This window comes from Uranotaenia lowii, unplaced genomic scaffold (genome assembly GCF_029784155.1).
Source record: "Uranotaenia lowii strain MFRU-FL unplaced genomic scaffold, ASM2978415v1 HiC_scaffold_120, whole genome shotgun sequence".
Lineage (NCBI taxonomy): Eukaryota > Metazoa > Arthropoda > Insecta > Diptera > Culicidae > Uranotaenia > Uranotaenia lowii.
The window spans coordinates 57869-72306 of NW_026597189.1; the positions used below are offsets into that span (position 1 = coordinate 57869).

At 42.1% G+C, this 14438-nt stretch overlaps 1 long non-coding RNA gene across 1 annotated transcript; it reads right to left on the reverse strand.

Annotated features, from left to right (window-relative positions):
* Nucleotides 1-9871: 9871 nt before the first annotated feature.
* LOC129759215 (uncharacterized) lies at nucleotides 9872-10368 on the reverse strand. Its single transcript, XR_008740140.1, has 3 exons — nucleotides 10177-10368; nucleotides 9997-10115; nucleotides 9872-9934 (listed from the first exon to the last, which is right to left on the reverse strand). It is a non-coding gene; the product is annotated as an uncharacterized LOC129759215 (long non-coding RNA).
* Between the last annotated feature and the right edge of the window lie 4070 nt (nucleotides 10369-14438).

Below are 14438 nucleotides of genomic sequence, written 5' to 3' on the forward strand. Positions count from 1 at the left end.
CGCTTCTCGTCGGTCTGTATGCATGAACAATTTGTTACTTTAAACTATTGGATTTGTTTTAGTTGTAACATTTCATGGATACGTTATATAAAAATTTAAATAGTTTCAGCCTAAGACAGTATAAAGTGTTAAATTTTAATTTTAATTTTTTTACGACTAGTGGTTGTATAAATTTAATTTTTAATAAAATTTCTCCAAAGAAATCATATAAGGTCTGATAAAGTACAAAACATGATATAACCATTGAACGATGTGAATTGCATACCGTCAAAGTAAACTTAAATTGTGTATTTATCCAAGGATATATTTTTTCCATGGCATTTTTACCACCATCAAATATCCAAATTCGCCTTATAGCTTTAAAATTATTACGCCTAATAGTATGCAGCTGCAGAAGGAAACCTAATAGAAAATATCAAAAATTTATGTTTTTTCGAATAAAAAAATTCTAGCTTACCAATTGTTGGTTCTTTCCCAAATTTTGAAGGAATGTTAATTGATTTCTTCTTTAACAAACTGCAATTGAAAATGTGCATTTGGCTTGAGTTTTCATTCAGAAATATGTGAAATACTCTGAAGAGTTTTTGGCGTAGTAAAAAATTGACCATTTTTGTTGTCCATTTGCGATGCTTCACGGAACATAGGGGAGATGGGGGCATAATGGCCACCTTAAGGAAAACGGTTATTTAACCATAGAAAATAGCTATTATATGGAGGTTACATTATTGTTTCGTGTTCAGACACTTGAAAAGCCTATTCCCTAATGGGCTGAAACGTGAAAAACTAGATGAAAACGTCAAAAAATGCATTTTAAAACATTTTGCCAAAAGCTGAAAACCAGCCACTGTGGAGGCATAATGAGAACCCCCCCTGAGGCAGTATGAGCACCATTAATCAGAGCAAGATGTGCGTTTTTGCCGGGGAATCTAGCAGCGAATTCAATTCGATGAAGTCAGGTGAGTCATAGATTCATCAAACAAAGCAATAACAAAATAATCTAGGTCTGTTTGTAGAATACAAACAATTCACGCACGCTCATACATTATGTGCTTTGTTCGGAGGATGATGCTACTAGCCGTATAATGTAACAATAAAAAAAATCGATCATGAATTGTGAATGGAAAAAAATCACCTCGAACAGAAATCTAACTCTAGTCTTTTGATTACCTCTCCGACACCTTACCAATAGGCTAAATTGTCGGATGAAAACTAGTCAAGGTGTGGCGCTATAAATCAATTTTAATTCGCTGCTAGATTCTATGGCAGAAAATGCTCATTATGCCCCGATAATATGGTGCTCTATATGCCCCTAGTCAACAAATTTAAGTAAAAACGTGTTTTAAATTTGATAAAAGTGAAAAATCAAAAATTTAATGATGGTAAAAATTGAGAAACAATGTGTACATCATGTTGCAGTGCGTACATTATAGATCAAGGTTATTTTAAGAACGTAAGAGCTTATTTCGTGGTGCTCAAAAATTATAATATTTTCGTAACTTGAGAACCAAGCTAGTTTTTTTTTAAATATCTCTGTAAAGATGATAAGGAGATTCCTTTTTTTGTGAAAAATTAATACTATAGGAAGTACGAAACAAATCCTCATGAAAATTTATTTAAGAAAATACGCACTTTCGTAGAAAAGCGTAGTTCTCATTATGCCTCGGGTGCTCGTTATGCCCTCATCTCCCCTATACATTTTTTCCTGTAGCTCTAAATAATCTCTGAATCTTCTACTTTAAATTTGTATCCATCATTTTCTGAAAAACCCTAACCAAATCAGAGAAAATAATGATTTATTACTAGCTAGTTTTTCCCCCTGTTTGTTTACATTTTTTGCACGCACACGATCTGTCAAAAATTAGCTTCGAAATCGCGAATTATATGCTTTATACTTTGGGGAACTTGACAAGCTACACATAAGGTAGGATCTTTTTTGTCCATTAAATACTCGTGGGTCAGTCTGGTGTGTCCAATGAGAAGGCGTGTAAATAACCGTCTTTCGTGAAACGATAAACGGTCAGTCCAAGTTTCGGTGGAATTCTTAATTTCTCTCAACTTATTGTTGGTGATATTGTTCCACTCCTGGGACCAATATTGGCTGATGTGTCGTTTTATCCATTTCACAGCATCTGTAGAAGGAACGACCTGTTCTGGAGGGTCCAGTCGCCCGCCAGCTACAGCAAGTTGGTCTGCTTTCTCGTTGCCTGGGATCTGTGAGTGTCCGGAGATCGAACACAAAATAATACCTTTTTGGACGGCAATTTGGGAAATTTCGGCTATCCAGGGATGTATACCTTGCAGATTGGTATACGGCGGAGTACAAAACAGGATGAAAGGAGCTTGAAAGACACACGTATAAATAAATTCCAAACCGTTTTGTTTTTGTTTCTTTCATGGGTCGATTCACGATCGACGTTATTCCCCTTTTGTGGTGACATTTCGCACGACCTGCTTACAAAATTTTACGAATGAGAATAATGGAGTCATAAAAATCATAAAAAGCTTTTATAAAATAGTTCAACCGATGATACATATCTTAATGGCGTTTTCCGATACAAACTGCAGGCCAGTGAAGGTTCTGCTCGCTTCAGTTGCATAGTTAGAGGCGTGTTCAGTACCTGTATTTCGCCTTTATTTATGCAATCTAAACAGAGCTGCATGTTATTTCCATCAATTTAGTGGTGTCCTGAAAAATCCTGATTTTTTTCATCGTGGTGCTCCTGATTTAAAAAAAAAACTACTTGCAGCGAAATTTTTCGTGTAGCTGCACGGTTAAGAAATTCAACTCAAAACTCAGTTCAAGGATGTAGCAAAAAACCAAGTCTCACACAGCAAGAAAAATTAGTGTAAATTATTTTGATCGAAAACGATGCACAAAAACGGAACATCGATTTTGATGTAAAATTCTATCACGGTTTATTTTTTTCAAGGATGTAATTTTTGAGGCGTGTAAATTTAGATCGAAATTTCGATCGAATCGAAATCGAATTGATTAATCAATGCACAAGATCGGTTAACAATAAAAGCCGTCGTGTAAACATACACAGGGATGTAAGTTTTAAAATTATTGATATTTTTGTTAAATATTCAGGTTTATGTTTTGTCTTTGATGATGTATCATGTATCATTTTTAATTCACACTTATTTTCAAAGCTGAACATAAAAATCACGAAAAGTGTTAGGCTGGAATTGTTGTTGCATCTGATGATTCCCAGCACGGGGATGTTTTTTGGATCAGCGTCATCAGCATCCTCGAATGGTTCCGGGACATCATAATTTTCCTTTCAGTATCACCTGCACACTGAATTGTTCTGACAAAACTTTCTCCGGATAATCACTGTCCGGATATCAGCCACTGCGAAAAATCTGGCCTTGCTGTAATGGAGAGAAAATTTTCTTATGGATTTGAATTTGGATGGAACCGGGTAATTATGTGTTTATGTATGTGACCATACTGTAATTTCGAACAAATATGCCGAAAAAATAAAATGAAAGTTTTTACCATCTGTGTAGCCGATAATTGCAAGCGTGATGCTCTCTCGGCCGATAGGCCTTTACGAGTCGATAATCTCTCCTTCCTTACCACACATACTCACACGACGGCTGAGCTGCCGTGCCGTGAGTGGTCGTCAGTCAGCTAACGATATTTGGCGAGATAGGTCGCGTGTCTCCCGTTCAGCCAACGGACGCGAAGCGAAACTTGCACAATGGCGTATCCTGCCAGTAGAGTTTTCAATTCGGCTGAACGGGAGCTTCGTTGTTTTTTTCATTTATCTAATTGCGTCAAGTGATTCCAAAAGTGAAGTAATGTGTGTGATTGTGGGTTTTGATTTTCTGGATTCTGGATTTTTTTTGGTATGTGTAGTTGATTTTGATGCAAATTTGAAAGAAACTGTGCAGCATTTTTTTCGAGCCCGCAAGAATGGCGGTCGGTTTATCTTAATCGATAGGTTTTGAAAATTGAATGACAAACACCTGAAGTGAGGTTCTTGGTCCGGGTAGTGTTTTTTCAACCAGATTCCTGGAGCGGGGTTGATAAAAAAGACAGTTGAAAATCAGTTAATTTTACTTTTGGATTTCAGCTATTCTGTCTCTCTTCTAGAAGGAAGCACGCGTATGGTTTATTTTCAGATGCTGGGGTCGGTTTTTTCTCACATCGGCCAGATGTCATGGCTTGTGTTGGTTGAGTTTTTCTGTCAGCATTTATCCTGAAGTGTTTATTAAATTATGGTTGCTGTTGATTGTAACCAGTAGGTTACAAAATTTAAATTTATTTTTTTGAATCGGCACATTGAATATCGACCATTCACTTCCCCACAATTAAAACAGCAGTTTTGAACACACCTGGGCTACTGGGTGCACTCTGCGAACACGTACCGCGTACCAAGCAGCATGGCTGCTCACGTGGGAGCAACTACGCATGGAAGGAGCAAGACGCATGAGCGGGGAAAAGCGGGAAAATTTGAATAGGGCTGGATTCTTAGAGAAAAGCCCAACAATCGATCAGTGGTGCGCCATCGATCATTCGTTGTTTGAACAGGCAAGCGTGTGCATCTTTTTTTTGAAAATTCTTTATTTGAAACGGCTCATACCTTTAGGCTTTAAGGAGCCAAACTCGTTTTGTTTGATTACAATTCTGTGCTTATATCTAGTTCACTTTTTGAAGAAAAGATAGAAGATAGATAGGGAAATGTGAAAATAAAAAAAATTATAGACGAAGATCAATAGCTTTTAGGAAAAGATATATTTCGAACATGTAGTCCAAGTCCATCACAGCCAGCACATCTCTCACTGGAACATAGGGTGGTTTTCCTCGGGCCCTAAGGGAGTCTATAAAATTCGTTCTGGCGACAAAATGGACCTCGCACGACCAAACAATATGCTCGATGTCGTGGTAACCTTGGCCGCAACTACACAAATTGCTGCCAGCAATATCAAAACGATAGAGTACCCCGTCTAAGGAATAATGATTGGACATGAGACGGGAAAATATACGAATAAAATCCCGACTCAAGTTCAATCTATTAAACCATGGTTTAAGGCTTACCTTTGGGATAATCGAGTGGAGCCACCGACCCATCTCATCCTCGTCCCATTTGCGCTGTCAGTTGACAAGAGAGTTTCTTCGAACCAAATAGTAAAATTCGCTGAAGACGATTTCACGGTGATACGTGTCGCCTTCCATCGCTCCCACCTTTGCCAGAGAGTCTGCCTTCTCATTGCCCACTATCGAGCAATGAGAGGGAACCCAAACAAAGGTGATGGTAAAGCGACGTTTTGATAAAGCACTCAGATTATTTCGTATCTTCTCGAGGAAGTACGGCGAGTGCTTTCCCGGTTTTATCGAATGGATTGCTTCAACAGAGCTCAGACTATCCGTTACAATATAGTATAGTGTCCACCTGGCCTTGATGCGATACTGTCCAAAGCCCAGTGAATAGCTGCTAACTCCGCTACATATACAGAGCATAGTGACTGAAGACTGTGAGAGGCGCTAGATATTTCGTTGAACACTCCAAATCCTGTTGTTTCCTCTATAAGTGATCCATCGGTAAAGTACATTTTATCAGCATCGACGTGTCTATATTTAGCTTCGAAAATTCTTGGAATCAGAAGAAGGCGATGCGAGACCGGGATTCCACGAATTTCCTGCTGCATAGACAAATCAAACTGGACAGAAGAATGATCGTAGTCTGGGCTACAAACACGAGTTGGAGAATACGAAAAAGGGTTTATCTGCATTGACATGAGGACATGGTACATAGACATAAATCTAGTTTGAAGATTTTGCTCAAGTAACCTTTCAAAATTCACAATCACCAATGGGTTCATGACCTCACACCTGATGAGGAACCGAAGTGATAGTAGATTGAATCGATCTTTAAGAGGAAGTATTCCTGCCAAAACTTCGAGACTCATGTTATGCGTTGAGGGCATACAGCCCAGAGCGATGCGAAGACAGCGGTATTGGATACGCTCGAGTTTGATGAGGTGAGATTTGGCAGCTGACTGGAAGCAGAAGCTACCATATTCCATCACTGAGAGAATGGTTGTTCGATACAATTTTAAAAGATCTTCTGGATGGGCTCCCCACCAGGTGCCAGTGATTGATCGGAGAAAATTGATTCTTTGTTGGCATTTTCCTTTCAGGTACTCAATGTGGGCTCTCCAAGTACACTTGGAATCAAACCAAACCCCAAGATACTTAAAACACCTCGATTGAGTGATCGTCCTGCCTAGGAGTTGAAGCCTAGGTTGAGCAGGTCTACGTTTCTTTGTGAAAACAACCATCTCCGTTTTCTGTGGAGAAAACTCAATCCCAAGTCCCAAAGCCCAGGAAGACAATCTGTCTAAAGTATCTTGTAAAGGTCTGTGCAGATGAGACTCAGTATTACCTGTTACAGATACTACGCCATCATCTGCAAGTTGTCTTAGAGTATCAGCAGCGGTCAGGTGCCAAAGCTATAATAACACTCCATTTTGACACTTCGACGGCGCACCGCAAGGTTTCAAACCAGGTGTTATCTTGCTCCAGGGTGTTAAAAAAGCGAGCCAGGAGTCAAATATGAATACCGACCAGCTCCTGATTTGACAGGTGCTAAAGTGTCTGGGGAAAATTTACAAAAGAAAATAGCAACAAACAACAACAACAGATATCGATGCGTCACCAGTGGCAAAAATGGGAACCAGTTTAGCACTTACCAGTGCGCAAATGAGCTGCCAAAGCTAAAATAAGACCGAAAATGTGTCCCGGGTTAACACCTGAGATAGCACTTACCGGTACTGATGCTCTTAGAGTGCAGCCTTCAGAGAGACAACTGTCGATGTCACTTACATAAAAGTTGTACAAAAGTGGACTCAAACATGAACCCTGTGGGAGGCCCATGTAGGAGGTTCTTCTAATTGCAATATCTCCGTGAGCAAAGTTCAGATGTTTCTCACAAAGCAAGCTGTATAAGATGTTGTTCAACAAAGGAGGCAGACCCCGGGAGTGCAACTTGTCTGACAAAACCTCTATTGAGACTGCATCAAAAGCTCCCTTTATGTCTAGAAACACTGAAGCCATTTGCTCTCGTTTTGCGTACGCCATTTGTATCTCTGAAGACAGCAAAGCAAGACAATCGTTTGTTCCTTTGCCCCTTCGAAACCCAAATTGAGTATCTGAAAGCAGACCATTTGTTTCCATCCATTTATCCAATCGGAACAAAATCATTTTCTCCATCAATTTCCGAATACAAGACAACATCGCTATTGGACGGTACGAGTTGGGGTCAGACGCTGGTTTTCCGGGCTTTTGGATAGCAAGGACTCTCACTTGTCTCCACTCTTGGGGAACAATGTTGTGCTCCAAGAATTGATTAAACAAATTTAACAAGCGAAATTTTGCGGCATCCGGAAGGTTTTTCAACAAGTTAAACTTGATTTTATCAATTCCCGGAGCTGAATTGTGGCAAAAGAGGAGAGCAAGTGAGAATTCAACCATCGAAAAGCTGGAATCCAGATCGCACCTGTCTAGGGACACATTCCGGACAATTTTTGGTTCGGTGTGGAATCGGGACAGACTTTCCGTGCAAAGTTGAATATCCATCTATGTGAATGTTCCTCACTTTCATTTGTTGAAGATCGATTACGCATGTTTCGTGCTACTTTCCACAAGGTATTCAGGGACGTTTCTCGTGATAAACCCTCCACGAATGTACGCCAATGTGCTAGTTTTTTCCCTTTAATCAATTTTTTGAATTGATTTTCAAGGGACAGATATGCTTGAAAAAGATCGAGGGTTCCATGTTTTCTAAAATCTTTGAATGCTTTTGATTTGTCCTTATAAAGCTTGGAACACTGGTTGTCCCACCATGGATTAGGAGGCTTTCGACGTACAGATGAATCTGGGATGGGTATCGTTTGAGCACAAACTGCACTTTCATGAATCAAACAAACGAGAAAGTTATACTCTTCCAAAGGAGGTAGAACATTCATAGAATTGATGGTTGTTGTAATCGTGTCCGCATATTTTTTCCAGTCGATGTGTCTTGTAAGGTCATATGCCATATTTGTTTGATTTGAAGTTCTGGCCCCATTGGTGATTGTAATTTTGATTGGTAAGTGGTCACTACCATTGGGATCAGGGATTACCTTCCACTGGCAATCCAATGATAGTGAATTTGAGCAGAGTGAGAGGTCAATTGCACTTGGTCTTGCAGGAGGTTTAGGTACTCGTGTTTTTTCACCCGTGTTCAAAATTGTTAAATTGAAACTGTCACAAATGTCATGAATAAGACTAGAACGACTATCGTCGATTTGTTCTCCCCAGACAGTTCCATGTGAATTGAAGTCACCCAGGATCAACCTTGGCTCAGGGAGCACTGAGCACAGGTCCTCTAGGTTATTTCGATCCACTGCAACTCTATGAGGCCAGTACAAACTGACAACACATAAGTCCTTACCTCTTATAGTTGTATGACATGCAACAGCTTCAATTCCTCCTGATAAAGGGAGGTGGATTCTATAAAAGGAGTGGCGCTTGTTGATCCCCAAAAGCACCCCTCCATAAGAATCGTTGCGATCCAAACGGATAATATTAAAATCGTGGAATGAGATGTTTGATTGAGAAGAAAGCCATGTTTCAGAAAGGGCAAAAATATCGCAACTAGTTTCATGAAGAAGAAATTTGAACGGATCCAGTTTAGGAATGAGACTACGACAATTCCACTGTAAAACAGTGATATCTTGGACCTCTGGGCGTAAATTAGCCATCGAGAGAGATAAACACTGAAATGAGGGGGCCAAGTTTGCATCAATTGCTTTAAAAATGTATAATTGATTTTCTTATTCGATGATAATGTTCGCAAAGAGTGCAAAGAGGTACCGGGCTAGCCTCGCACTAATGATAAAATTGGCCACAACAAAACAAAACTTAAACTTTCATTTTTTGCATGTATTCGAGTAAAGAGATATTGTAAACTCACTTGATCCTAGCTGTCATCAGCTGACACGGGTTCGAAGAGCGCCTGCGCTCGAAATGCTGCCTCGCTGTATGCTGCATGTCAGCACTGGCGGCGCGTTGTATCTCGAACGGATCCTGTTTTGTTGTATGTGAAGCTGCCCGACGACCGTAGGAAAACGTGTTGGTCATTAGGCATACTTGATGAATGTCGTAGACACCCCGTTCATGCAAATTCCTCAGCTCTCCTTATTGACTCGCGACAACTACGAGTGTCTTGCACTGCTGTCAATCTAGGCAGCACTTCCCTCGACGATGTTCCTCGGATGCGATGTGTGTGTGATTACGACGACTGCAAGTGCACGCCCACGCGTGCCCTGAATCACGACTGCCGACTTCGAATGTGCCACACTGGCAAATCAATAACGCCAGACGAACTCGCCTTAGCGCAGCACGGCAACCCGTAGACTTTTCCGATGAACGCACGCAACGCTGTGATCTTCGGTTAAATGCTCGGGCGACCAGGGGACGACAGGTAGGGTCCGCCTCGCACTGCTTACCAGATGATTATTTGACGGAAAATCCTTCTCCCGCGACGCTTTAAGCTTTGCGTGAGTGTTCGAGCGGCCAGATGACGACAGTACGGCTCTGCCCAAGCACCTCACGCACCTTTCCAATTGCTCGGCTGACACTCCAGGTGCGACCCACAAAGGACCACACAACGGGTTTCACCTGGCACTGTTTACCCGGGTCTTTGAAATTCCGCCTGGTTCGGACGCGGACAAAAATGTGGAAACAGCACGCCGTGGACAGATCAGCACTACCTGCGGAATAAAGCCAAAGGCGTAGCAAAACGAAACCCTTTGGAAAAAGCACATTAATTGCGCATTCTTGAGCGGTTCCTCTTTGAGTTGCCTTACCCGATATCGGGGCTATTGTATGCTCGGTATCCTCGCTTTTCCCAGGTGTTTTTCCGGTGTCCCGTTTTGGAATCTAGATTCGGATACATAACGTGTGTTAGCAAATGTGGTGGTAACATTTTGAGGTTAACTCACCGATTTCCGCTAGTGCTGGCTTCGCTTGACGCGCCAATCTTCCAGGAGCGTATTCTTTCTTGCGTGCGATTTACGGAAGCGGGCCTTTTCAATCCGTGACCGGATTCGGATGGAGCAACCTGGGCAATTTACGGAACACGTTAGTGCACGTTGTAAGTGCGCAACTCAAAGGCAACTTACCAGCAGCTTAGAGGCGATCTGTCCGGCAAAACCGAAGCGGCAAATTGTATGAAACAGCCGCAAAGATGATAGAACAATACTGCGCCCTGAGACACTTCTGTCTGCTGGCTGCCTTCCGGGATTTCCTGCGTCGGAGGCTGCCGCGTTTTTTTCCGGTCGAACCCAAGCTACTCACGTCACTGGTTTTTCCGTTTTTTCTCCACACTGAATCAAATTTTACTCTCATAACTCGTACTTGTTTTTGACGTTTTTGTCAAACGAGGGGCTTCTCGATTCGGATCAAGTATGTCCACACTGAGGGGATTCGTGTGTGTGTTTTCGTTCTAAACTTATGATCAATGTTTTTATTCTCTTTAATACATGCATAATCGACTAACTGTTACAAATGTCTTCACTATAGGAAGCATTGAGATTACAATGCCTCTTAGTGATTCTGATACGTTGAAAAACGTAAGAACTCCATTCAGAATATCCGACAACTTGAAAAGTCCAGATTGGGAGTTTGATTCTGGGTTGGGGTTGAAGCTACTAGAAGTTCCCGGTACTTCGATTTTATTCTGCGATGTAAAATTCATTTGGAATCCAGGAGGAGATGTTTTTTCTTTCTGTACAGTTGGCGGTTTTTGCCTAACGGCGGCGGCTGCAGGGCTAAATGTTGGAATTTTGTTTGGAATTCTGGTGATCTTAGGTGATGGTTTTGGACTTTTACGCGAGTTAGCTTTGAATATCACTGGTTGTTCTTCGTCAGCTGTGTCCGTGTCTACATTGTCTACTGGCAACGCAGAAAAAATATTACTTGTTTGAGGTTGGATCGGAGGCGCCGCGCTCTTTAATATGGCGGCATAGGACCGTTTTGAGCGTTCCTTTAAAGAGCGCTTTTGATTATCTCAGCGACTCTTAAATGCCTCGCACGAAGAGATTTCATGAGGTGAGCCCCCGCAATAGACACATTTCTGTTCTATTACTGAGCACGCTCCATCCCCATGATTCTCCCCGCATTTGGGGCACCGCCGCTTGTTGCAGCAGTGCGACGCAGTGTGCCCCAACTTAATGCATTTTTTGCAATCCATTGGGCGAGGCACAAAGAATCGCACGGGTAGCCTTAAAACTCCGTCAATCAAAACGTAGTGAGGGAGGGCGGTACCCGCAAAGGTCACACGAAATGATGCCGAAGGGGAGTACTTTTTAACTCCATTAACGACGGTGGCAGTGTGGAGTTGGTTACAATCCAAGATATCGACCGAAGTCGAATCGAGGCCCCTAAACTTACCAACGCCGTTGGATTTAACGTACTCCGCCTCTAGGCTCATCTCAGTGATCACGCCCTCGATCTCTACGTTTCGAGACGGGATGTAGACGTGATACTCTAGGTTTACGAATTTGCTGGCCACAATCTCATTTGCGGCTTTCCAGTTAGCCACAACAACGCGCAGCTTGTTCGGACGCAATTTCGTAACACTGGTTACAGAGGGCCACCTCGCCAGATCTTTGGTGATCTGAACCACATTTAGCTGTTTATCATTCGCTTTGGGCCGGATGAAAACCACCCATGGCCCAGAGGAAGATGAACCCTCTGTATATTGTCGGAGCCGGTTGACTCTCCTCTCAACTGGGGATGATGCAACATTGTCATCCATCCGAGAACGATTTGCATCTGAAGGACCGGCATCAACCGAATCCTCCAGATGCTCCTCATCTTCATAGGAGACATTTGCATCATCCCCAGTTGGAAGGTATAGCCCCCCGCCTTCGCTCATATTTCTCAACGGGAAAACGAATGTTCTCCGTGTTGAAAATATGAGCGAAGCTCAAAATGATCGAAATATATATATTTAAAGGGAAATAAGATAGAGGAAGTAAAAGTGAAAAAAGAATTAAAAAAAGAACTCACTTTTTTTTGCACTTCTTAAATGGTTTTTTTTTCGAGTGTCTGTATATGGATTGCTCCAACCACGTGGTCCTCCGTCGATCCTCCAAGATGGCGACGTCAACCGGAGAGCCCAACGAAACTAATGCTTGGCCGCTTGAACTCACTCGGCTACGGCGAAAAACAAGCAACTTACCGCCCTGACGGTGTGGTAAATCCGGATATGTAGGGCGAACTGGAACGCACTTGCTAACGATTATGGCCAGGATGGTGATGGTGACAAAAATGCTGCTCTCAACTTTTCGATTGAACTTTTGCCAATTGTCCTTGTGTCCGGCAATTGACGACCGAACCAAAAACGATAAATCACTCCGTGTGAAAAAAACTCACTTAACTTGGCGAGATAAAAAAAAAACACACCCCGGCACTGCAGTAAACGAGAACACGTCCGCACTGTGCGAGCTACTAGGATGGAATGCGTGTGCATCTTTGTGGAGTGTGAAGTGTACCCACCGTTAGGGACACTTCGGATAATTTTGAGTTTTTTTTCTGTCGTCGGTTACGATCGTTCGACCGCACACGCCCGGCCTAGGTGGCCCCAGGGATTCACCTACGTCTAACCGTAAAAGACCAGCGTTTTGTCCTCTGGGGTGCGCCCCATAACTATCAAGGAGGACGTCTCGGGTCATAGATTGACTCTAAATATAAAGGAGACCTTACCCTTCTCGGGCTGGCAACTACCGGTACCGTCCGGAGCTAACCGATTTCGCCAACGAAGGAAGTGCCTGTAATCTACACTCCACGCAGCTCGGAATCGCCCTTTTCCGAGCTGTTAAGCCAACAAACCCAGGACTTACCCCGCCATTTTGTGCTGCTGCGTCCAGCCGAGGTCCGCTCACCAGACGAGCTCTGCCTTCACCTGGGCCAATCCTGGTGGCCTGGTGAAGGTCGTCATCACCGGAAACCACGAAAAACGAGAGAACCATCGATGGTACGTACCCAGAATAGCCCAAATAAATCTTACACACTACACACCCACACCCAATCAATTGTAACAATAAAAACCCCTTGAGAACAAATCAAGTTTTTTACTAAACAGATAAGAAGTGCCTTGGTAAAGTGAAAGGTTGGTCCGCCCTTTTCCCGCGTAGCCCCTCCAGTTTGCCCAGTAGCGCGCCGACTCTGAGACCCAGGTCAAAGAGTCTCGTGTTACTGAGTTTTGTCGGGTAAACTCCTCAGTTTCATGATGCAATAAAAAAAGATAATAATATTTCTGTAGGTAGAATAAAAGTATCAATTACCGATCCCGGAATGGTGCACAAATATAATTTATTTTTCGTTCGAAAGAAGTTGTTTATCTAATGACGAAATAAGCCAGTTCACAGTTAGCTTCTTTCAGCATATTTTAAATTAGTTTCGTCTACTCACTATCTGATATTGTTTTTTCTTGTCGGGGGAGCAAGTAATACTATAGGCGTGTGATTTAAGTCTTCGTCGAAGCAAGTCGTTGTAAGCAGTAGCTCAACTTGAAATTAGGAATCCAGTGATACCTAACGATTCAGATCAATAACAATGCACGTTAATAAAAAAAAGGAATCTTAAACACAAAATATGACAAAGTTAGAATTGGCAAGAACACTACAACCAAACATAATTCGGACGAGACCAAATGTTCCGATAAAAAGTCCGTTTTCCACTCGTGACGAGCGATCCGGCTGAAGTTGATTGCGACGGGAGTTTTAATCAAAGGCCGTGGGTAGTGGTAGTGGTATTTGGCGATCATCATAATCCACATTTGAAAAAAAAACTTAAGTAACCAATATTTACAATTTGAAAATTTAGTTTAAAAACGAATTTCTATTGAAAACATTGCCTAGGCAAATGACGAAATAAATAAATACATTCCTTAGTAGCAACAGGAAAGGTGAGACGGAAGGTCTACATCTGAACAATCGTTGGAACGGGAGGTCCAACGGGATAAAAGGTGAGACGGAATCTGAATGATCGTTCAGGTCCAACAGAAAAGGTGAGACGGAAAGTCTACATCTGTACAATAGTTGGAACGGGAGGTCCAACAGGAAAGGTGAGACGGAAGGTCTACATCTGAACAATCGTTGGAACCGAAGATCCAACGGATAAAGGTGAGACGGAAGGTCTACATCTGAATAATCGTTGGATTGGAAGGACCACTTCAAGGGTGTTCACTTTAAAAATAAACAGCGTTAGGACAATGAGTTAATTTATCTGGAACAGGATGTCTATAGTACAAAAAGTGAGTTTGAGCAAACCACTTAGTTTATTGGATTGGGAAAATCAATACTGAAGTGTGCTGAAATTTCACCTTAACAATAGACTGTACTGAGATCAATGGTTGTTCAGAAGGATGTTCAGAAAA